Below are 24346 nucleotides of genomic sequence, written 5' to 3' on the forward strand. Positions count from 1 at the left end.
TGTATCTGACCAGATGTGGATACAACACGGTTATTCTAGGCAAGAAAACAGCCCAGAGCGATGCATCACCAATGTCTATTTCTGTTAATTACCAAGATTACAGCTCTGAATATTACCTAAGACCAATAAAGGGTTTTTAATACGGATGTTGGCTTACTGAAACGTCCCGTAGAGTTCAGAACTTGACTGGAGCTCCATTCGCATAGATTACTGCATCAATGCAGGTTTAATTTAATTTAGTGTCCAAATTCTGGTTATTGTATTACTAAGATATTCATTTAAGAAAACAGGAACAGGCTGGAAATACATTTTATATTTGAGTCTAATTGTGTTTTGTTAACTTTTTATATGTATTTCAGACAGAATTAGTCAGTAATTATAAACAGAAAAAACACAAACATAGAATCCTTCTCTTGAACTCAAAACTACCAAAAATTGTGTTTTTGTTTTTGTTTGCTGTGCATATCGCTTTCTTTTTTTTTTTTTTGTCAAGATTACGATTTTTAAAGTCTTATGTCATTGCTTGTTTATTAAAAATTTGTATTCTGAAGAAGATTCACTTAGATTACATTTAAAAAAAAAATTTTTCACAACTATTTCTTTAAATAATTAACCTTGACTCCCTAAATGTTCTAAATATTCCTTTGTTGCTGTCGGTTTTCTTTTCTTTCTTTTTCTTTTTGGAATGAAGGATTTTTATTTTAGGCAAATTTTGATTGTATATTTACTTTTAAATTATTTTATTACATGGGACAAGTTCTATTAAGTATTTTATTCTATGATGGGCTGTCGGGAGGTTAAATTTCTATTAGGGGATACAGTATGAACGTGTTTGGAGCTGTATGTCTAAACGTTATTTAATTTTATTTGTCCACCAAGACATTTCTCCTTATTTCCCACCCTGCTGTGATTTGAACCAGCGGTCGTAAATCCTTGAAAAGACTCGTCCCTCGGTGCCTTTGACTAGCTAGATTTACGGCGCTGCTCACATGTCCGAGGTGTGATGCAGGGCGTGCCGGCGCTGCGATAAGCCTCTAATCAAAGCTGCATTATTGGCACAGGCGGCGACAGACAGATAAGGCATCAGCCCCTGCAGCATTATGCGGATTCACGACTGACAGAAAAACACTCGCTGTTCGCTAAATCCACCTTTTTTTTTTTTTTTTTTTTTGCTGCAGAGGAGAGGACAAACTCTCCAAATTAGCTCCTCAAATATTGACCAGGAGAAATTGGTGGTCTCCCCCTCGCTGACAGGGCAGAGGGGCTCCTAAACACACTTTTGGTCACGTTTCGAGGTTTCTCATTGATTTATTTTTGTTTTTTGTTTGTTTAAATATCGTAAAAATAAATGTCCACCTCTGGCGAGGCTGGGGACAGAGGAACCAATGTGCTGGGGGCAGAGAAAGCAGCAGAAAGCCCACCTTATTCTCTCTTTATTCACCCCCCCACCCCCCCTCGTCTCTGGCTGCACACCAGCTCACTTCAGATCATTTCACGTGAAACGCTAAGCTCAATTTGTTGGATCCGGTTGCCCTGAAGCAATGAAATCCCTACATTTGATGGTTTGAATCCCCCCCACTGACCTCCGTACGGAAGCCAATTAGTGTCACGGACAGGATGTATAAACTGAGAACTCCTGGGCTATTTATAGCCGCCGTTTCTAGCCATGAATGTATCTATATTCAATAAATCTGGTAGAAGCGCACATATCTGTCACTAGCTGTGTTTTACGAGGATATAAATGATGTCACTAATATTTGCTGTGAAAAGCATGAACTGCTGCTGTTTTTGTAATGAAATCCTCCGTGTAGATTTCCTTATGTTGGACATTATCCCAGCACATCATAAGAGGTGAATATTTTATTTCTACTGTTGGTAAAAATTATTAACCTGACTCTCGCCAGCTGTATGTCGCTCCGCCTAGCTTCACTCACATCCATCTGGGACATCTCCCATAGAGAGTGATTTCTTCAACCAATTTTATGGTCTGGCCAATCAGGACGCAGGGCTGGAGTTTCATAGATGTGACGTAGTGGAGAAGCGACCGTGACGTGAGACTGTTTTGATTCAGGCAATGGCGGCTCGTCGAGGAAGCAAGCGATAACATTAATGCTGCTATTTCTTCCGTGTTGTCCAATCTACTAATATTGTTTCATTAAAAGAACATCAAAGAACGGCTCTGAAGTCTTTTGTTGGTGGAAACCATGTTTTCACCCTTCTCCCGACCGGATTTGGCAAGTTTTGTTTTCCGGGGCGCGAGCAGTTAGCGGTTAGCGTGAACCATGTTAGGAGGCCTTTAGTCCTCGACGCGGTCGGCCCGGGATCGACTCCGACCCGCGGCGCTTTGCCGCCTGTCTTCCCCCCTCTTCCTGTCAGCTCACTATCAATAAAATGCGTGCCACTAAAGCCGCAAACACACATAAAAAAAAAAAAAAAGTTTTGTTTTTTCCTGCGTCGCTCTCACAGCGTCACGGGTTAGCTTCGGTGTGAGTGGTTGAAATACCACGTCGATAAAGATGACAGACAAGTGGCTTATCCAATCATATGCAAGGATTTTTGATAAGGCCCAGCCTTCAATAAAGGCAATTCCTATGGAGAGGTCCCAGATGGATGAGTGGAGCTAGGCGGAGCAACATACAGCTGGCGAGGGTCAGGTTAAAAATAACACTGAGGGAGATTCTGCTACTTTTGGTACCTTTATACTAAAAGTAGGGTGTACTTTAAGGAGTGAGAATTTTGGATGTTGGACTATAGCGCTGAAACTAGCAATACACCAAACCTGAGTAAAATCCAAGTTTCTAATTGGTTTTTAACACGACTAACGAGCCGCTGGGGGCAAAGCTCACGCACATCAGAGGAGCTAAAGAGTTAGCCTTGCCTGAAAGACTTTGGCTACGCCAAATAACCTTAGAGTAAGGACTCTTTAGCCAAAGTGGAAGTGCGTCGGTGGTCTCCATAAGTGCTGTCTGAATAGTGCAGTGAGTAAGTAGGTAGGAAAATTAGCCTGTATGCGTCCTCTCTGGGCTGGTTTAGATTAGGAACCACACGGCATCTGTTACCGGCGCCAAGGAGCCTCAATGTATCCCACAATCTATGACTTATAAGCACAGCCCACCTCGCGGAAATCAACGTAAATGTCTGGAGAAAAGAGAACGCACACTTTGTAGTTAATTTTTGGAAGGCTGTATAGGCCCAGGTTTGACTAGAAACATCCATGAGCGTTTCCGTCACGTAATGACGTAGAAGTTAAAGGCTGTACGAAATCGGCCCAGCAGTCCGAAGCTCCTTTTCTCCTCATGATAGAGTTCTGACTGTTGCCCCCATTAAAGGTCAAGGAACAGGAGCTAGGAGCTATTATTAAAGGTAGTCAGATGGCGCCCTTGTTGTCTATGGTTCTCAAATTCGGTTCTTAAAGGTCATGAAGGTAACGGGGTCCAGGTGGGAAGCCCGAACACCAGACACCTCATTCTGGGGGCCCAGAAGGCCTGCTGACCTTCATGAACCAATACTTCAGCCGTTTGGATCGGTTGTGTGGGAGCATGGAGGGGACGGGCGAAGGAACACCTCCAGAACAAGGTGGTCAGGACACTAAAAGCATCTCAACTGGCTTGTTTCAGTGTGGAGGTGTGGTGTCTATCTACAAGTTCTGCCTGGACAACAGAGGTCCTTCCTAATGACCCTAACCTTACTGTTGAATAACAGGCTACAAAGCTTATGAGTGGCTTTGACAGGACTTACACTTGGGTAACCCTTCTCCACCCACTCCTGGGTAGGGCTGAACAATTAATCGCATTTTCAATATAATCGCGATTTAAAAAAACACAATTTCCAAATCGCAGAGGTCTGCAATTTTTGGCTATGTAACAATTAGGGAATCAGAAACGTCCTTTAGGTGTTGGTAAAATGTTTAAAGTGGGTTTGCCTCCACATGGAAGGGAAGACAGTTGCAGCAGTGAGATAATCTAATTTTATTACTTGTTTTAGAGTTTATATAATCATACATAGCATTAAGTACAGGTCAATCAGTTTAATACATAGACTTGCTTGTTGGTTGCACTTTATGTTCAACAAGGATTGATGTCCAAATCAATTAAAAGCTGTTCTCTTGAATAATATTCTGATTAATAGAAACATTAAAAGTTCTTGTTTTTAAATAGTCCTTGTTTACAAACATCTTTATTTAGACGCCATTTTTGTTGCTTGTGGTTAATGCAGAAAAAAGTCAAAATTGCAATTTTGGTTGAAATATATTGTAGGCAGAACACAATAATTTCTGCTCTGAGTTTAGATGCTGTGGGTCTTTTAGTAACTAATCTCCAAGGCAAGGAAACAACTTGATTTGTTGTTTGTGTATATTTTGAAACACATGATAAATTAAACTGGAAAAAAAAAAAATCGCATTAAATCGCAATATTAAGAAAAAAAATCGCAATTAGATTATTTTCCAAAATCGTTCAGCCCTACTCCTGGGTTACCTCGGTGGTTTTGCACATTTAATTGGCCTCTCAACCAGATCAGTGGCATTGTTCCCATTGGAAAACAAAGAAGAATTATAACTTTCTTTAGATACTAAGTACTCTACTTTGTATACCATCCTTTGTTAACGTGTATTTCCTTTCACTTGTTGCTAAACCGGCATCTTTAAACCAGCTACAATCAAGGACCTGAAACTCAGTGAGAAACCCTGTAACCCTGCAGATTCAGCGGGTAATCTATGGACTCCGTTGCCATCGCAGCACATAAGATCCTTCTTCTCCTCTGGCAGAGCTGGGCTTCCATACCTCGCTGTATTTTTGGAAACGAGGCCCCTGGGAGTGAACACAGCGACGAGGGGATTGTTAGCCCGCAGCTGACCAGAAAGGAAACACCAGATGAGGGAATAAAAAGGCGATTACAGCCAGGTCAATAAAATCACGCTCGCTCTGCTGAGCAGTATAACCCACTGGCCATGTCCTCCCTGCTTCTATGACAGAACAAAGTCCACCGAGAACGACCAGGAGGAGGAAGGAGGAGCTCACCTGGCGGCCCCGCCTCCAAAGCTGGCTTCTGGGCACACAGTAAAAGCATCATGTGTGGGGAAGGTGACGAGAGCACGGGGCAGAGTTGGCAGCCCGTTGGTGTTTCTCTATTATTAGCAGGTAAACAGGTCTGGTTTTAGATGAGCTGCTGTTGTTTTTTCAGTGGGGGGGGGGGGTCTGGTGCCAGAGAGTCTCCCACTCCTCATCCTCGCTTCTGACCTCATATTTACTCTCCCTCATTCCTTTCAACGTCGTTTTTTTCGCTCATTGTGAGCTGAGCTTCCAGTTCCGACTCAACAGGAACGTTTCAACCCAACGTCCTTGGAGATTACGTTGAAAATGTGCCGACACGGGATTGGTTTGATAACATTTAACAACAGTCTGAATAAACCCCTTCTATATTACATGTTAATATTAGATTTTGGCCGACAAAACACCAGATAGTCTTTCCCCCCGGTTTGGGAGAGGATACCTACATTCAGAACAGAAATTTATTGGGAAGACTTCTTTACAAAAAATCATATATCTAATGCTGGTGAAGATTCTCAGTCATCCAGGTCATGGTCATTCCATAAAAAGGTAAAAAACAAAGCAACTGGACTTGTTTTCCGTAGTTGAAGACGTTTCGCTTCCTCTCCAGGAAGCTTTCTCAATTCAAAAAGTCTGGAGTAATGTGGAAGTACCAAGCTTTATACTACTGCCAAACAAAGGCCTTGTAATGGCTTAGATAACATGCAAATTCAACCGAAACTGGTCCACTCCTTAGTAATGGGAAATCGTTAAAGTCATTAAATCAGCAGATTGAACCGAAACTGGTCCACTCCTCTGTAACGAGGAGTCGTTAGGGTTGTTATTGACCTGGCTTAAAGGAACGATGTTTTGATCACCCGAATGAGGGTGGGAATTGAGGTGATGATTGGCCAGAATTAATCCTATAGCTGTGTTGTAAGTTTTTGAGAGTTGAAACCTAAGGCCTCCTCTGTTCAAAGTTGAACATATATCTAATATCTCTGGGAAGAGGTTCCAGCATCCATTGCAGGTCCACCAGGTTCTGCAGCAGCTTTTTCCCTTTTGCCATCAGACTGTTGAACTGCTGAACTCTAAACTGGACCTTGCACCACTTTTTGCACATTTGCACCACTGCATCTTTATCTAGCATTACAAATGCTGGCGAACTTGCAGTTTTCAAATGCATTTTATGCACAAATGCCTTTTGCACCATCATTTCTGAACATACAAAATGTTTTTTATTGTTCTGCATTGTTTACATTTCAATTGTATACTTTTCATTACAAGCTGTATGCAACGAAATTTCATTCTGTATGCACTCTTTACATACAAAATGACAAAGATGTCTAAGTCTAAGTCCTAAGGCTGTCAGAAGTCTACAAACTGACTAGGACCCTCCCCAAACTTTATCCGAGGCTTCATTTAAGGCTTTATTGCCTGGATGACGCTTCATAGTGAAGGACCAATCCATGACCAATCTTCATGTCTTACCTGAAAGAAGTAGGTTCTGGTCCAACATTCGAACGGTCCATGGTTCATTGGCCGATAATTACGCTGAACTCGTCTTGTAGGCTTTGAACGACAACGAGCTAAAAGCATAATGCTTCCACCGCCATACATGACTGGTTGGATGGTGTCTGTTGGGTTTTACCCAACCTTGGTCACATGTGACCGCAGCATTTTCTCCTCAGCCGACTCTGCATTACTAAGAGCTTTCATGACCTGTTTTTATTTGTGCCTTCTGTAGCATGACTGGGTCTTGCCTATCGCGGTGGAGAGGTTGGCATGAAAATAATTGCTGGGCAGAACCCTGAATGGTGTGCACACCATTTTTCTTGGCCTTTAAAAATTCCTCTGCCCATCTTTTAGCTGCATAATCAAGTCTGGATGCTCTCTCTCTTGTCCCAGTCTTTATTAAAAGGTACATTCCTGTTGATGCAGGACATGATGGCCAAAACATAACCTCAACATCCTCTTTATGTCAGTCAGTCCAGTGCTTGTTCACCAGAGTGGTGAAGCTGCCTGATCATTTAGCCCTCACTTTCCTCATTCCTGATGAATTCCTCACATGCTGGGAAACCAAACGAGAAGAGACTTTTGCAACTAACGGTTAAATTAACTACACCTTACCCAAAAACAGGACCTCATTTATAGCAACGAATCATTAAAAAAACTCCCAAGCGGCATGTTTCACATGACTGGAAGCCGTCTTAAATGTTTTCCACTTGAGATGGACTTCATATAGTCTGGGAATTACCTCATAACTCCCCCCGAATGCAGCAACAGTTGCTTTTCTGAGGAGATTGCTGATGTCTTCCAGCTTGGCATTGTGTTAACACACTAGGGCTGAACAATTAATCGCATTTTCAATATAATCGTGATTTAAAATAACGCAATTTCCAAATCGCAGAGTCTGCAATTTTTGGCTATGTAACAATTAGGGAATAAGACACGTCCATTAGGTGTCAGTAAAATGTTTAAAGTGGGTTTGCCTCCACATGGAAGGGAAGACAGTTGCAGCAGTGAGATAATCTAATTTTATTACTTGTTTTAGAGTTTATATAATCATACAAAGCATTAAGTACAGGTCAATCAGTTTAATACATAGACTTGCTTGTTGGTTGGACTTTATGTTCAACAAGGATTGATTTCCAATTAAATTAAAAGCTGTTCTCTTGAATAATATTCTGATTAATAGAAACATTAAAAGTTCTTGTTTTAAATAGTCCTTGTTTACAAACATCTTTATTTAGAGGCCATTTTTGTTGCTTGTGGTTAATGCAGATAAAAGTCAAAATTGCAATTTTGGTTGAAATATATTGTAGGCAGAATGTAATCATTTCTGCTCGGAGTTTAGATGCTGCGGGTCTTTTAGCAACTAATCTACATGGTGAGGAAACAAAATGATTTGTTGTTTGTATATGTTTTGAAACACATGATAAATTAAACTGGAAAAAAAGAAAATCGCATTAAATCACAATATTAAGAAAAAAAAATCGCAATTACATTATTTTACAAAATCGTTCAGCCCTATAACACCCCCCTGTATGCTTTAGAGCTGCAAACTGCATCGGCCTTGATGCAATAACTTTGTTTCTGCGGCGCCAACGTTGGATCTGAGTTGTTTTTAGAACCTCATTAGAAATTAACCTCAATATCCCAAATCTCAGCAATTCTCCCTGATTTCCTTTGGGTGGTATTGTTTCATTCCTTCCTTTTTTAATGTAAAGTGTAAGATAAGTGTAGTTTAGATGCCTTCATCACAAGAGGGAGAAAAGTCTAAATAAGATGATGACGGTGGTTAAACATGAGCAGACTCCAGTGTCATGACGTAAGGAAACATGCCTGGACTGTCATAAATCAGCAGAGGTGTCGGTGAGTATTTCCATAAATCTCCAGGCTCATCCACATCTTGACTTGGTTTACCTCTCACCTGCTTCATGCTGTCGTCGGTTCTGCAGAGAGGCCGATGAGCCGGTCTGGGCCAAAGATTTACGCGGATCTGATCGCGTCTAAAGCTGAAACCTGATTAGTGGGAACCTCTGGAAACCGTGGTCAGCCGAGCGGAGTGACTTCACGTGCCGCCGCTCTCGTGTCGCTCGCCGTCCCGTGATGTCTTTGCAGCGGCGCAGCGCCTCGGCCCGTCCGGGCTGGAGCCGGGCCCGAAAGGCGGGGAGCGGCCGCAGCCACAGAGGGCCTAATTACAGGCCCGGAACCAGAAACTGTGCAGCTGACACAAGACTCAGGAAAAAAGGAGGATCTGTAGCTGCCTGCAGGACGGCTGGCATTTGTTTTGACTCAAAAAGTGGAGAACGTCAGTCGATTCCATTCACAAGAAACTCAGCAAATTCAAAAGAATAGATTTCAGTAGCTGGGATAAACTGGTTACCCCAACCAGTGTTCAGTCAATGAAACTGAAACAGGTCAGCTGATATCTGCACTCATTAAGAAGAAGACAACACTGCAAAAACGGAACTTTAAATAAGTAAAATGTTCTTAAAATTAGTGTATTTGTCCTTGATTTGAGCACATAAATAAGATTATTTGCCAATAGAATAAGATTTTTGCACTTAAAATAGGAACAACTCATCTCCATCGCCTTATTTCAAGTGCAGGAAGTCTAATTATCTTATTTTAGGGGTAAAAATACTCATTCCATTGGAAAATAATCTTTTTTACCTGCTCAAATCAAGGACAAATACACTAACTTTAAGAACATTTCACTTATTTTTAGATCAGTTTTTTGCAGTGAATACTTCTTAATTTATCAGTTTATGGAAGGAAAAAACTTAGGGGCAATCTAAAGTTTGTGGAGAGCACAAAACGTCTCTCTCAGCTAAACTCTTCATACTAAAGAAGAGTTATTAAGAAGCACCAACCGTGTTTCTATAAGAATTAAACCTGAGAATAATCTAGAGCCTGTTGGATTCTTAAATATCAAGATGAAATTGATGTAATGATGCCATTTGAATGTTCTACCTATTTTAATCTACCTATAAAGGGTAAAAACGCTTTTAGTTAACAAATTACCAGAGAATCCTGCATATCGGGGGTCCCACACTTACTGCAAGGCGGCTTCCCCTCTCTGGGTTGGCGCCCATTCCTGCCTCGAGTGGATATGTTTTCTCAGGATCTTGAGGTTCTTACCCTCACCTGTTTTCATGGGGTTTTGGTCAAGACTGAAAGAACGAGATCCCAGATACAAGTGGTTGAAATTAGCTTCCTCTGCGGGGTGACCAGGTACTCCCTTAGATACACTGCAAAAACAGAACTAGAAATAAGTACAATTTACTTGAAATGAGTGTATTTGTCCTTGATTTGAGTAGATAAATAAGATTATCTGCCAATGGAAAGACAAATTTTACCCTTAAAATAAGATAATTACACATACTGCACTTAAAATAAGTTGATGGAGATGATTTCTTCCTATTTTAAGTGCAAAAATCTTATTCCGTTGGCAGATTATCTTATTTACTTGCTCAAACAAAGTACAAATACACTCGTTTGAAGAAACCTTTAACTTATTTTTAGTTCTGTTTTTGCAGTGTCTAGGGTGAGGAGCTCGACCACGCGGGAGGTGCTCAGAGGAGAGCCGCTGCTGCTCCACTCGAAAAGGAGTTTGGTGAGGTCACTGGTTTTTTTGGCCAACAAGGACACCTTCACATAAGACAGTGGGGTTTGGTCATCCAGGAGGGATTTTGGTAAAACGCTAAAGTACAAAAAGGGGTTAGCGAAGGCTTAAACTTCAGATACAAAACATATAACTTGCTGAGCTTCACTCAAAAAGGACTTAGCATAGCATTTAGCAGATTGATAAGAAGCAACAATTGTTTCTGATGTCGCTGTTGATGTATTTCTGCCTTGGTAGGGGTTAATCTATCCTTTTTATGTTATTAAAGAGAAAATCAAGCATCACCTTGAATTTATTCATGATTGAACTGATTCTGATTGAAGCAGATCTCAACGGTTATCACTAATTATTTGGGTGGTAACATAGCAGCATTGATTGTTAAATACCTTCCCTTTAATGGACAGTGAAATATACATGTGGGTTGGATTGTATTGGTCTAAAGCAGGCATGTCCAAAGTGTGGCCCAGGGGCCATTTGTGGCCCCTGTACTGATTCTGTGTGGCCCCTCAACTGCATTTCAAGAACGATTTGGTCCACCAGCATAAGTGGCTGATGCAGATGGAAGATTTTAGTTTTTAATTGGGGCAAAATTATTGCAGAAAAGTTAAAATCCTACAATTGAAAATGTTAAGTACAACATAAAGTATTCGTCTTTTAATAAACACACATTTGACATTCTCTTTAATTTGATAGTAACATCTATCCAATGATATTTAATTACTCAAATTTACACTTTGGTGCATTATAATCTGCATTGAATTAAATTATTCAAATTGGCTAATTACAGCAAATGTTTTCAAAGAACAACTGACCCAAATACCGTTCTTATATTACTAGACCAAAAAGAGTTCAGTTTATTATTGTTAAATTAAATTATTCAAAATAATTTCCAAACTGGATGAATACAACAAATGAGCAAAACCCTTTTTAAATTTTGGATCTACAATTAGTATATTTTATAGAGCAGGTGAAAAATGAGTATGATTGATTTGGTTTAAAAAAAATCGTGTTCATTTTTTGGCCCTTGAGTTCCTTTGAATTGAGAATTTTGGCCCATGTACCGAAAAGTTTGGACACCCCTGGTCTAAAGGATCTGATGAGCTATACCTGGGGGCTACTTTCCTTAAACCTCTGCTGCTTTTGAACACCTGGCAAGGCGAAATCAGTTTTATGTCTAAAAACCTAATGTCATATTTGCTAATGTGACATTACCCTCCAAAAAAACAGATAAAATCCTGGATCTCAGCGCCTTGTTGGTCTGCTACGGGTCAACCAGTGTCCCAGCTGTCCCATTAACGACCCGTCTCACGTCATTCGGGTCTACCAGTCTCGGCCCGGTTCCAGAGACAGGTGGAATGAAGTGGATTAACCCTTCTGATAAATCAAAGCAAACCTGTCAAACTAAAGAAGGTCCTCAAAGTCAATGTCCTGGTTAGTTGAGCTCAGCTCAAAAGCAAACGTGGACGTGTAGTTTATAATCTTATATTTAGATATAAGATTTATTGGCCATCTATAAAAGACTTAATTCAATAGAAAGAACCTAACTACAACACAATCATGAGTCAGAAGCTAAATTTATCTTTTAAAATGTGCTGACAGCCTTTCATTCAAGCCTTCCAGCTAAATATTTCCATGGTTTCCACACCAATGTGCGCGCTCCCACTTCATATTAAAACCCAGCTCCTTCCAGCTTCTCCCACTTGTCACCTCAGCCATGAATTCCTCACACAGGTGACATAAGGAATCAGTCGCTGCTGTTTGTGAGCACAGTCAGCGGTTCAGTGAGGAAGACACTCTCTCATCTTCACTGCTCCACAACCGCTGGAATAAAATATGCAATCCCACCATTTAAAGCATGTTCAGTCAAAAAACCAAAACCCAGCTATGACAACTATTTTTATTTACCAGTTGAAATTATGAAACCTAAAGAGATTCCTGCAGTAAGTGGCACGTCTTTGTTTTTGGAAACGTCAGGAAAAAAATCTTTGATCCTGTGACGTTGAGAAGGAATCAGTATCCTGAATTGTTTGAGGACTTCACTAATAATGTCGTTAAAGTTCATCAATCCTTTCCTGAAGAACGGCCGCTCTTTGCTAACTGGACAGATTGACCCTCATTCTAAAAAGAAGTCACTATCATCAGCAAACTTGCTTACTTGTAACCAACAATCGCGCTTCTATCAGCATTTTCACACTAGAAAAGGTTGACGGAAATTGCAAATTTTGGATTAACTCATCAATTTTTGCTTAAAAAAAAAAGTTTTCCACTAAAGAGGAGATGGAAACATATTTGTTGAGTCAGTTCTGATGTAGCGATACATTTATCTCACATGACTGAGTTGTTTCTGCTGCCTGAGTCTTCCTGGATATTTCCAGGCTTGAAAACAGGTCTGGAAGAAACAAGAGGTACGTGTGGACCGACGAAGACTTTTCTTAGTCTCATCTGTGAAAAATAACCAATACGTTTATTAAAGCCTCTCTTCATTACTGATCTATGGTCTGTGCCCAACATCTACTTCCTGGTTATTACAGCCAACATCAACGTATGACGACGTTATGCTGGGCATCTCCTGGTTAATTTGCTTAAATGGAAACACGTTTGATTCGCATTTTGTTGCCGATATTTTAAGTTTGCTCAAAATTCACACAAGAATTGGATGGAAACACAGCTAGTATAGCCCCGTATCATAAACAACACTCTTTTAAACTAACTTCTTTATGTTCTTACCAGACGCTTTGTCTTTTCACTATGCACTAAATTATTGATAGATAGCTACTCAGGCGTCTAATCCTGGTGAAGACAATGTGCGGAAATTAAAACCAAGCATAACAATGGAGAAGGATATTTAATCTACCCTGATAATGTAATGATGCTTGGCGGTTTAGTCTGAGTATTTCAGAAACTGCTGATCTACAGGGATTTTCAGGCATAACCATCTCTCGGGTTTACAGACGATGATCCAAAGAAGATAAAACAAATTGAAATGTCTTGTTGACGTCAGACATTGAAACAAAATGGGCCAACTGGTTTGAGATGGTAGAAAAACAATAACCACTGGTGACAACCAGTATGCAGAAACCCGTCTCTCGTGTTCAACATGGGAAACCTTGAGGTAGACGAGCTAAAGCAGCAGAAGATCTCCAGAGTTTCACTTCTGCCAACCAAGGCTACAACTGAGGGTACAATTCCCACAGACTCGCAAACATTGGACAACAAGATGTTAGTAAAACGTTTCCTGATCATCTCACCCTGGTTTCCTAAACGTGACGTTGAGTAAATCCTGAACTCCACAGTGCGCACATCTCAGAATGTTTCTGACCCAGCGTTGAATCTTTACCAAAATTAAGTTGCCGGTAGGTTCTAGATGTTCCAGTTTAATCTTCTTGGCCAAAGCAGAATCAGAGTTCATCCATGAATCCAGCTTTCATCCAATCGTCCACGGTTTGTGGCATCTTCTCTTCAGTCCACTGGAGGCTTGATTTCTTCTGATTTGGTTCTAGTTTGGCTTCTTTGGATTTCTTACATTTCCTCCATGAATATTGGGTCCTGATTCAGACTCTTTTAGTTATTTGTGCTTTAAGTTTTCTGTCCTGACATTCAGATTTCTCCTTGAATGATTCCCCTCTTTCAACCTGAACATTTGGCTTCCCTCTGTATGGATTCACCATCTTGAAGGATTTTTATAGCATTTTCTATCATTTTAGCTCACATCTCAATCACCTCAGCTTGGTCGCAAAAACTCCTTTAGGTCCTTTAGAGAAATTAGACAGGCCGGTTTTGGTTTCAGAAATCCAAAATAAACAGAAATTCAACCTGTTTTAGCACTACTCAATCTGAAAAGACTGCACTAAATATTGTGACAAAGTAATCCTTTTGAGGTATGTTTTCATTAGCAGCTGTTTAATCGAACGAGAGAACTGGTTGCAATTTTTATTTATAATTCCACAAATTGTTCTTCAATCCATTATTTTAATCTGCCATAAAGAAAGTACCACATATGCTTTTCTAACCTTTTATTTGCGTATAAACTGAAACGTGGTTAATTTGGTTAATATTTAAGGCATAGTTAGAAGGTTTAAACTATTGCGGTTCTGCTGTAGTACAATAAATCCATCAGCTGCACACGGCTTGAATTAAATGGACAGGTTCACATCTGTGTAAAGAAGATTGTTTCTCATTTATGTCTTTTAGGCCGATTCACTTGAAAAACAATCAGCTGAAGGGAGACAGCCAGTAAATCTGGAGTCAGGAATGCCACATTTGGAAGCCACGGTATTTTTGCCCAATTACGTGATTCATGTTAACCTCAAGCGAGGTGTTTTGGTCAAGGACGGCCACAAATTGTCACATGCTGTTATGCTGCTGAGCGGTTGCCATGGAGCCGCGAAGCCGCCGTCCAAAGAAACAGGAAGTGGGCTACGTTCCCAAACGGTGACGGTTGGGGAGCTGCAAGCGCACGGCACGCGTCAACGCGGTTCACAGACGTGCACACTGATGCGTGTAAACAAAAAGATGAAGAGCAGTTTCTGTGCACACACACACACAAGTTCAGTCCCACATTCATCAAGCTGCAATGCTGGAGTGTTTATTTTAAGCTAGAAAAACTGGATCGATAGTCCCATCAGACAAAGTGGTCAAAATGACTCCTGTCTGAACACTTAACCAACTTGAAGCCAAAACATTTAAACTGGCTTTGTGAATTGTGACGCAAACTCCATAAAGCTGAAGCTCTCCAAGCAAAGAACATCGTACTGTTAAGCATAGAGGTGACCGCGTCATGCTGAGGGGCCTCTTTAATCGCTTGTGAAGAGCTGAACTTCAGATTTTCTTTGACTAGCAATGGCCAAGTAGTGAAAGTGAGTATACTCGTGTATAAAGTTCAGGGAAAAACTGTCAAGCCAATATACAGGACTGTCTCAGAAAATTAGAATATTGTGATAAAGTTCTTTATTTTCTGTAATGCAATTAAAAAACATGAAACGTCATACATTCTGGATTCATTACAAATCAACTGAAATATCGCAAGCCTTTTATTGTTTTAATATCGCTGATTATGGCGTACATCTGAAGAAAACTCAAAAATCCTATCTCAAAATATTAGAATATTTCCTCAGACCTAGTAAAAAAAAAAATTATAACAGCAAAACAAAATCAAACATTTGAAAATGTCCATTAATGCACTCAGTACTTGGTTGGGAATCCTTTTGCACAGATTAGTGCATCAATGCGGCGTGGCATGGAGGCAATCAGCCTGTGGCATTGCTGAGGTGTTATGGATGCCCAGGATGCTTCAATAGCGGCCTTTAGCTCATTTGCATTGTTGGCTCTGGTGTCTTTCAGCTTCTTCTTCACAATACCCCACAAATTCTCTATGGGGTTCAGGTCAGGGGAATTGGCAGGCCAATCAAGGACAGTAATGCCATGGTCAGTACACCAGTTACTGTGAGAATCTTATGTCGTCTCTTAACCACTACCATACTTGTGATTTAGTTTACTGAACCAAGCTGAGTGTTTTTCAAGGCTCAGGAAACCCTGCAGTGTTTCCAGTTAATTAGACGATTCAAGTGATTAGTTGAATAGCCTACTAGTATACTTTTTCACGATATTATAATATTTTGAGATAGGATTTGAGTTTTCTTCAGCTGTACGCCATAATCAGCGATATTAAAACAATAAAAGGCTTGCGATATTTCAGTTGATTTGTAATGAATCCAGAATGAATGACATTTCATGTTTTTTAATTGCATTACAGAAAATAAAGAACTTTATCACAATATTCTAATTTTCTGAGACAGTCCTGCAGATCAAACTTCCCCAACAAAGCAGTTGTGCCTGCGGTGAAGACAAAGACAAAAGTTTAACAGTCCTCCACATGGAGGGGCGAGATGCCTTCTAGAGGAGGGTTTTACGGTCAAACCTAACAATATCAAGATGTTTGGCTGCATTGATAAGAGAGTTGTTTGCGTTATGGCAAAGTTGAGCAGTATTGTGTTCTGGGATTGTTTTTCCTGTATTTGGTACTGGTGGATTACACAAAGTGGCAGCACCGTGCTGTGGGGTTGTACAGCTAAAAGATGCGTTTGTGGCAGAAAATTACCCAACTGTGCCAAGAACAGAGAAGAAAAAGCATGTGGTCTAGAGACACTTAACCAAAATGTAACCATCTTCGAGCCTGTGTGCATAATTTTAACCTTATGTGGCTTAGAGAACATCCAGAAGACGGCAAACAGACTCCAACCATCATCTGGACACCCCTACATTATAGACACATTCTATTTCTATTGAACGGTTACAAAATCATGACTAGCTTACCTACTTGTGATTGGCTGAAACCAGCCCTTGGTAGGCGGGCACTAGGCTTTGTTTCATCCAATCAGCTCGGAGAGTTCTGCTGAAATTCCCTCCTTTGCTCAAATAGAGCAGTCCCAGATAGATAAAGAGCAGAACTAGCGCTACACATTATCAATCTGGCTGGCCAGGTTAGTGGCTGGTGGAACGAAGAATTTATTTCCACACCTGAACAAAAATGGGTTTGAACAGCTGCTAAGATTAAAGACTAAAAGGACCACAATAACAAACAGCTTAAAATTGGAGGCAAATGGACTTTCGTTCAGTTCTTTCTGAAAACGTTTCGACTCCTATTCAGGAGTTTTTGTCTATTATGGCGGCTCGCATTTGAGCAACCTGCAGTTGCAACGCTGGCCCATCATGGAGGCCCATCCTCCTAGGCTCATTCTCGGGCATATGTAAATCAATGACCCACCCACCACTGTCTCAAGGCTATTGCTGGGTTGCCTGAATCATGATGAGCTTCCTTATGTTATCTCTCTGGAATAAGTTTCAAAGCAGGGTTGTAGATGCTTGGAAACTGAAACCGTAATCCTCCCCCTCTGTTCAGTGATGGCTTTTCTCTTTTGACCAAGATGGCTTCTTTCACCACTCTTTCAAACCATCAGTTCTCCCTGTCCAATATCTGGACATAATTGTCATCAAAAATGTGTCCTTTGTTCTTGAGGTACCAGTGGACTGCAGTCTGAGCAGTCCTCGCTGCATTGGACCGCAGACACAACGCTAATCAACTGTGGTTTGGCTTCTGTCTTTGGGATGAACCAGTTTTTGTCTGAGAGTGTTATTAGGTCTGAAATTCACTATTATGTTGTGTTTAGAGAAAATTCTCCTGAGTTTCTCAGAAACTCCAAAAACAAATGGAAAAAAACTGAGCGAAAGTCCGGTTGCCTCCGATTTAAGCCTGTTTGTCGGTTGTCGTGACCCGGATGACAGAGGATTTGCACAGACAAAGGATGACCACCAATAAAGGTGTGTTCACATTGAACACCAATGGGGCCACAATGTAGCAACTTTTGCTTGCTACATTAACGCCGGCCGCTCCCACAGCAGGTGACAGCAGTTCCACAGTGGGCAGCAAGTCAGAAATACGGCACTTTCTAGTGACGCTTTCACTTCCCTGCAACTCCAGCCTCCTCACTCACTCTTTTACAGGCTTCCTCCTTTGTAGCAATAATTGGCTCAGTCACACAACTCAGGCTGACCGCAGACCGCCACTATCGGCTTGTCTTCCATGTTGATTAAAAACTGCTTCATCTCGAGTCCTTCACCCCACGTCACATCCACATCCAGGTCCTGATTGGTTGTCGCTAAGCAACAAGACACAAATGTTCAGCTTTTTCAACTCCAACAATTGTCGCTTTGCTGTGTTGCTCTGGCTTTACTTTAATCACCAAAATCGTGGGTTTTGCGTCGTTAGAATGAAGTCTGTTGCTTAGCTTAGCATCGCTCCTGTGTTGCACCTGTGCACAGGGATATCATGGAAATCTGTGGCTCGGCCTGCCTCACTCACGTTCGACGTGAACACACCTTAAGACAAATATAAGGTGTTTACTATGATAGAATCTTGTTGGTAATAGTAAAAAACGATTTTGATGAGAAAATATTAATTTTTTTCAGAAAGACGTGACCAGCAAATTAATGCCAACGTTGGGGCTGTGAAACACAGACCAATTAATCAAATTCTTAATTAATTAATTTGGACAAAAGGGAAAATTTAAAGGGGGAAAATCCCAAAGCCTGGCATGGAGAAACTTTATGAAATGTCGCTTATTTTACTGAACAAGTATGTTAAACTGAGGTCAAGCAAAGTTTACAGGACACAGTTTGATGCTGGAAGTCCTCTTTGCACTGAAAGACAATACGCTCCTGATAACTAGTGTAGACTCACATCAGATGCATGCGGTTATGGGTCCAGTTACTGAGGTCGTGTGGCTCTGAAAAAAGTCTGCATGAAGGAACTTTGACCGGCTTGTAGCCGTCCTCAAATCAATCTCCTGAATTTAACGAGACAAACAGGAAAAGTCCGCCGCAAGATGGGATAAAGTTCCGATAAATTTCAGAATAAAAGCGCCGCACTACCTTAATTAGCTTGACTAGTGTAAACAAAACGGCGACACAGAAACACGAGGGAACAGAGGGTTTTTGGAGGATGAAATGGGATATTTAAGCGCACAGATAACGGGTTTTGACCTAAAAAATTAAAACCAAGGCTGTTTTTTTTAAATATTTTATGAGGGACAGCAACAGAAAGGACCACATGAATTTCTGTTGTAGCCAGCAACATTTTCGCAGCTAGCCGCCGTCTCCCTAGTTGCAGCGCGAGTCGAGGTTTTACTGCTTTAACCCGCATCGTATTCAACGTAAGCCTGGGGATATTGCCTTGATTTAGTGCATGTTTTAAAAACTGTGCCTTGAGAGGACGCATGTTGTCTTCATCAGTTATTGTTACCCAACCATCAAACGTACTTATAAGACTATCTTCATGTCTAAAAGTGTGATATTTCCAGATGAATTGAATCATAACTAAGACAAATCTGACCGGTCCTCACTTGCAAGGTCCAGCAGCACGGTCCCGACAAAGATAGGAAAGCAAGAACACACACACACACACACACACACTAACACATCTTCTAAATTTAGGACCTGAAAGAAGCTGATGTGATCCTGAAAGGATTTGATTTTTCTTTTTATCCTTCAGCTCCACAGCCAGCTTTAGCTGGTGCCCAACTTCAATCCAAGTGTGTGTGTGTAAATAAGTGTGTGTCAGTGGGAAGCGCGGACTATTTCCACCCATGTAAATGTTGACCTGAGCTGGGCGGGGTGTTTGTGTGGCGACCCGGTGGGGAAAGCTGCAGTAGAAAATAAAAGCAGCAGCTCCTGTCATCAGAGAGTCTTTTTCGCCCGTCCGTCTGCCCTTCACTCCCCTCGCTGTGGGAAACGAAAGCCACAAAGGGAACAAACACTCCCGGTAAAAGAGGTTTCTGGAGACGATATTTGCCCCGTGTTGGCACATAAATAACCGTAAAATGTCAAAGAGGTTCGACTCTTGAGGGGAAAAATACTGAAGCTGGGTGTTTTACAGGAACTGGAGAAACATTGAGGCGGTGACGTACCTGCACCTCGGCTTCTAGAGATTGAGCTTTGATGTTAAAGAGCGGTCTGACATTTAAAACATAATTTATCTTTGTCTGCAGCAGATGATGAGTCTGCTTCATGTGGCGACTTTTACGTCATTAGGAAGAGTTTACCGATTATGGGGGAAGTTAAATAAGTTAACTCTTCCTGACCATACACACCTCCCTTACAAGAAAACAACTTTTTTTTCTGATTGTAAATAGAAAATAACACTTCACACAGTAAAAATGTTGTATTCTAACCACGTACCCATTTCTCGCCATTCTTGTCTTACTATATAATAAACTTTTGAAATATCTTCTGGATTTTTATTATAGATTAAAGAAGATTACACAAACTAATACAGAACCAGGATTTTCTGACTATGAAAGTTTGGGGTTTCCTTTTACAAATTTAAAAGAACAACAATACACAAATTATGGAATATGGAATACAAAAATCCTAGGATTTATTTCACCGTCTAACTAAATATTAAACAGGTTATGAATTTTCTTTTTTTTTTTTTTACTTAAAGAAAATCACAAATAAAAGAAGATAATCCAAAAGCACAAATACAAAAACTGTACAAATTAATGTTAAAAAACTTCAGATCTTCCTACAGTCAAAGAATTTTTTACATTTATTCTGAATATATTTTCTTAAATTAAAACCTAAACAAGAATTTTCAACAAATTAACAAAAATTATTCTCAAGTTTGTTGATTTTTTTTTTTTTTTTTTTTTTGAGGGAAAATAAATCCAAAACTTAAACACGTTTTGGATTTTCTCTCCAAATTACAAAAAAAATAAAAAACTGATTTTCTAACCAGCTATGGGCTAATATTAATATTAGAAAATCCTAAAAAAAAAAAAATAAAAAAAAAAAAAATAACTTTTTCTCCAAAGATTTTTTTAATCTTCACATGTAAATTAAAAACAAAAAGTTGACACCTAATATGGATTTTATTTGAATATTAAAACAACATTTCAGATGTGGAAAAGATTTTTTTTACCCTCCAGCAAAATCTAAAAATAGATTTGTAAATGAAAAAGAGAAATCTACACTTTACTAAAACACTGAATATTATTATTATATTAATATTATTATTATAATTTCAGAGCTGAAGACACGCAGATACTCTGGATTAGGTGGCGCTAAAGATCCAATCAGATTAGAAATAAAGGTTCAACAAAGGAGCTTTATTAGTATTTCAGGTGCATATTTAGAAAGGATGCTAAAATCTTGAGAGGTTGTGAGCGTGAGCAGAAGGATCTGTGGAGACTGTTGCCATGGAGATGGGAGTCGGACGGCGACACAAACGCAGCGAGGCTAATGTGTCAGCCTGGCGCTACCCAGGTAGATAAACACCACACAGACGTGCTAAACGCCTCTCTGGTTCACACACGGCCGGCCCCGTCCAGCGTCTGATCCTCCGTTTGACGCATCCCGGAGACATTTTTCACCAGTTTCATTTCAGCTCGGACTTTGGTCAGAGGGCGGCTTCAATGCAACACAGTGACATTAGCTGTGGGAGAAAGGACTTTGATCCACGGCGGCTTTTAGCTCTTTGGCTTCTTTTTTTCCCCCTAAGAGGAACCACTTGGACTCTGGACTAGTCAGTCCTGTACCTTGGATGAACGTCTGATTCCTTTTTAGAGGAAAATAACATCAAGGAAAATGTTGATTTCCTCAATATTTACAAGCACCTAGCTGTTATCTGAAACCGATTCAACAACATCAGCTTCTCAGAAGCTCACTTAGTGGGTAGAGATGCTTTATAAGTGCGTGAAAAACTAAAAACAAAAGGTTGTCGAGTGGATTATTTTTCACAGTCAGGGAGTGAGGAGGGCATTTACACACAAAAAAATATTCAAACTACAAGTTGTATATTAAGGCAAAAGGGCCCATTTCCTTTAAAATTCCCAAAATATATACAGAGTGCTTGCTCTTTTCCCAAATTAAAATTCCAGACTTTTTCCAGACTTCTTTAAAACTGATATTTTTTTTCCCAAGACCTTAACTTTATGTACTTGTATACTTGTGTGCCTACTGCCTACTTCATTGGTTGAGATTGTACAAACTGTTTATTAGAAATGTTAATTTTTATAGGCTAGTATTCAATGAACAAATGCATTATTCACAGTAAATTATGCTTTTACTGATGAAAACGTTTCAAAACGTGAAAATCACAAGTACATGAATTTCACATCAAACAAGTGTTTGATTCCATTAGGCTAATCCAGAACGTGACCAGTTAGTAAAATTATAGTTTTATAGCCTACCTTCCTATTTCTCATTTCACAATGCCTTTGAGCATACTGTAAAATTCTACCATACATTTTTTTCCCCATACTTTATTAAGACTTTCACACAAAATTCAAGACTTTTCAAGGTCTGGAAAACAGTGTTTCAAAATTCCATACTTATTAAGACTTTCAAGACTTGCGCAAGTACCCTGATATATAACCTTGCTGCAGAAAATAATCAAACCGATGTCATTTGTAGAGCGTGGTAAGAAGCTAGCAATCTGAAAGATGATTCTTAAATTAGCAAAACCTGCTTTTAAAACAATAAAGTAAATATTTTAATTATCAGCTTCCTAGTTAGATAATGAATACGTTTAGTTTGCATGTTTAAATTCCCATCATATGTAAATTGCTGCAGTTAAACTAATACAGGTGAACAAAATTATTCAGTATTGGAAGAATTTTTTTTTTCTTTTCTTAAAATATTTTGACCATAAATGATGAAAACAGACGTTTAGTTTCACTTTTCAGCTGTTTCAAGACGACAAGGCTCATAGAGTCAGGAAAAGATATGCCTGCTGGTCACATTTCAGCACATTTTAGTACGTTGTCAGCAAATTTATTTTATTTTTTAAAAGGTAATTTAAAAAAAACAGGACACTGTTAGATGATAAATGAGTTTCTATGTTCCTGTTTTGGTTCAATTCATCTACATTAGTAAAAATCACCACAGATTTTTCTATAAATACTTTTTAAAACAAGTAAAACCCTGAAGAATAAGCAGTCAGGGAGTGTTTCAAAATACAAGTTGTATATTAAGGCAAAAGGGTCAAATTCCTTTAAAATTCCCAAAATATATATAATTTTGCTGCAGAAAATAATCAAACCGATGTCATTTGTAGAGCATGGTAAGAAACTAGGAATCTGAAAGATGATTCTTAAATTAGCAAAACCTGCTTTTAAAACAATAAAGTATTTTTTTTAATTATCAGCTTCCTAATAGACCCCTTGCATCTGACGTCACAGTCACGTGATCGGGGGTGCGCGCCTCCATCTTGGTGGGCAGGCTAGCCTGACAGCCCGTCTACTACATGACAAAACGGGTGATTTAGAACGTACTTTTAGTTAGTTTATTTTTGGAATCTAAACAATGCCTACGACTTGTTGTGCTCCCGGTTGCACACAGAGGCATTCCAAATCGTTGGATGTACTTTTCTGTCGTTTACCGAAGGACGAAGGACGAAGAAAGAATTGGATATTTTCAATGAAAAGAGCGCAGGCAGACCCTCCCAATGGACTGGGGGAGCCAACATACTACGAGAGAATTTGCAGTCTACACTTCATCTCCGGTAAATACAACTTAATTCTGCTCTAGTCATTGTTCTACTTAAATAGCGGCGGGGGGGAGGTAGCTATCGCTACACAGGCCGGAGAAGCGGCCCGTGTAGCGATAGCTACCTCCCCTCCGCCGCTGTCTGAAGCAGCAACAGCGGCTTCTCCGGCCCGTGTAGCTGTTGCTGCTTCAGACAGCGGCGGAGGGGAGGTAGCTATCGCTACACGGGCCGGAGAGCCGCCTCCGCCGCCGCTGTCTGCTGCTTCAGACAGCCGCCGCTGTCTGAAGCAGCAGACAGCGGCGGCTCTCCGGCGGAGACAGCGGCGGCGGAGGCGGCTCTCCGGCCCGTGTAGCGGAGAGCCGCCGCTGTCTGCTGCTTCAGACAGCGGCGGCTGTCTGAAGCAGCAGACAGCGGCGGCTCTCCGGCGGAGACAGCGGCGGCGGAGGCGGCTCTCCGGCCCGTGTAGCGGAGAGCCGCCGCTGTCTCCGCCGCCGCGGCTGCTGCCTCCGCCGCCGGAGAGCCGCCGCTGTCAGCTGCCGCCCACTACACGGGCGGCTCTCCGGCCCGTGTAGCGATCGTTACACGGGCCGGAGAGCCGCCGCTGTCTGAAGCAGCAGACAGCGGCGGCGGAGGCAGCAGCCGCGGCGGCGGAGGCGGCTCTCCGGCCCGTGTAGCTGTTGCTGCTCCAGACAGCGGCGGCTCTCCGGCCAGTGTAATGATCGCCACCTCCCCTCCGCCCGTTCACGGGCGCTAGTACGTCTGTGTTTACGCTGCAATGTCGCCGACACCCCCACCCATTTTAACAAGACAAAAACACAAAAATAATCCGTAGTGAGTGATGTTTTTTTAACCTACCGGGCGGGTCTTCCTCTCTGCTTTGTGCTGTTGCACAAACATGTCTGAACATCCATCCATCCATTTTCTGACCCGCTTAATCCCTCATTGCGTCGCGGGCGTTGCTGGAGCCTTTTTCCTGATATAAAATAATTGCAGCCGTCCAGTGGTTTCATGCTTTCGTGCTCTCTTGTCCGTATTGGCCTGCCGTGTTTATAAAGCAGCTGTGTCGCAGTACGAAACCCTTGGCCAGCATTTCACAGACTCACTCCGTCCCTTCAGGCTTTTGCTGTGTGGATCTGGCAATCTGAT

General features: G+C 40.9%; 1 protein-coding gene across 3 annotated transcripts in view; it reads right to left on the reverse strand.

Annotated features, from left to right (window-relative positions):
- Positions 1-24346, reverse strand: part of nhej1 (nonhomologous end-joining factor 1) — a 33535-nt gene that overhangs the window by 4759 nt on the left and 4430 nt on the right. The window lies entirely within an intron of this gene.

Source organism: Fundulus heteroclitus, chromosome 24 (genome assembly GCF_011125445.2).
Source record: "Fundulus heteroclitus isolate FHET01 chromosome 24, MU-UCD_Fhet_4.1, whole genome shotgun sequence".
NCBI classification, from domain to species: domain Eukaryota; kingdom Metazoa; phylum Chordata; class Actinopteri; order Cyprinodontiformes; family Fundulidae; genus Fundulus; species Fundulus heteroclitus.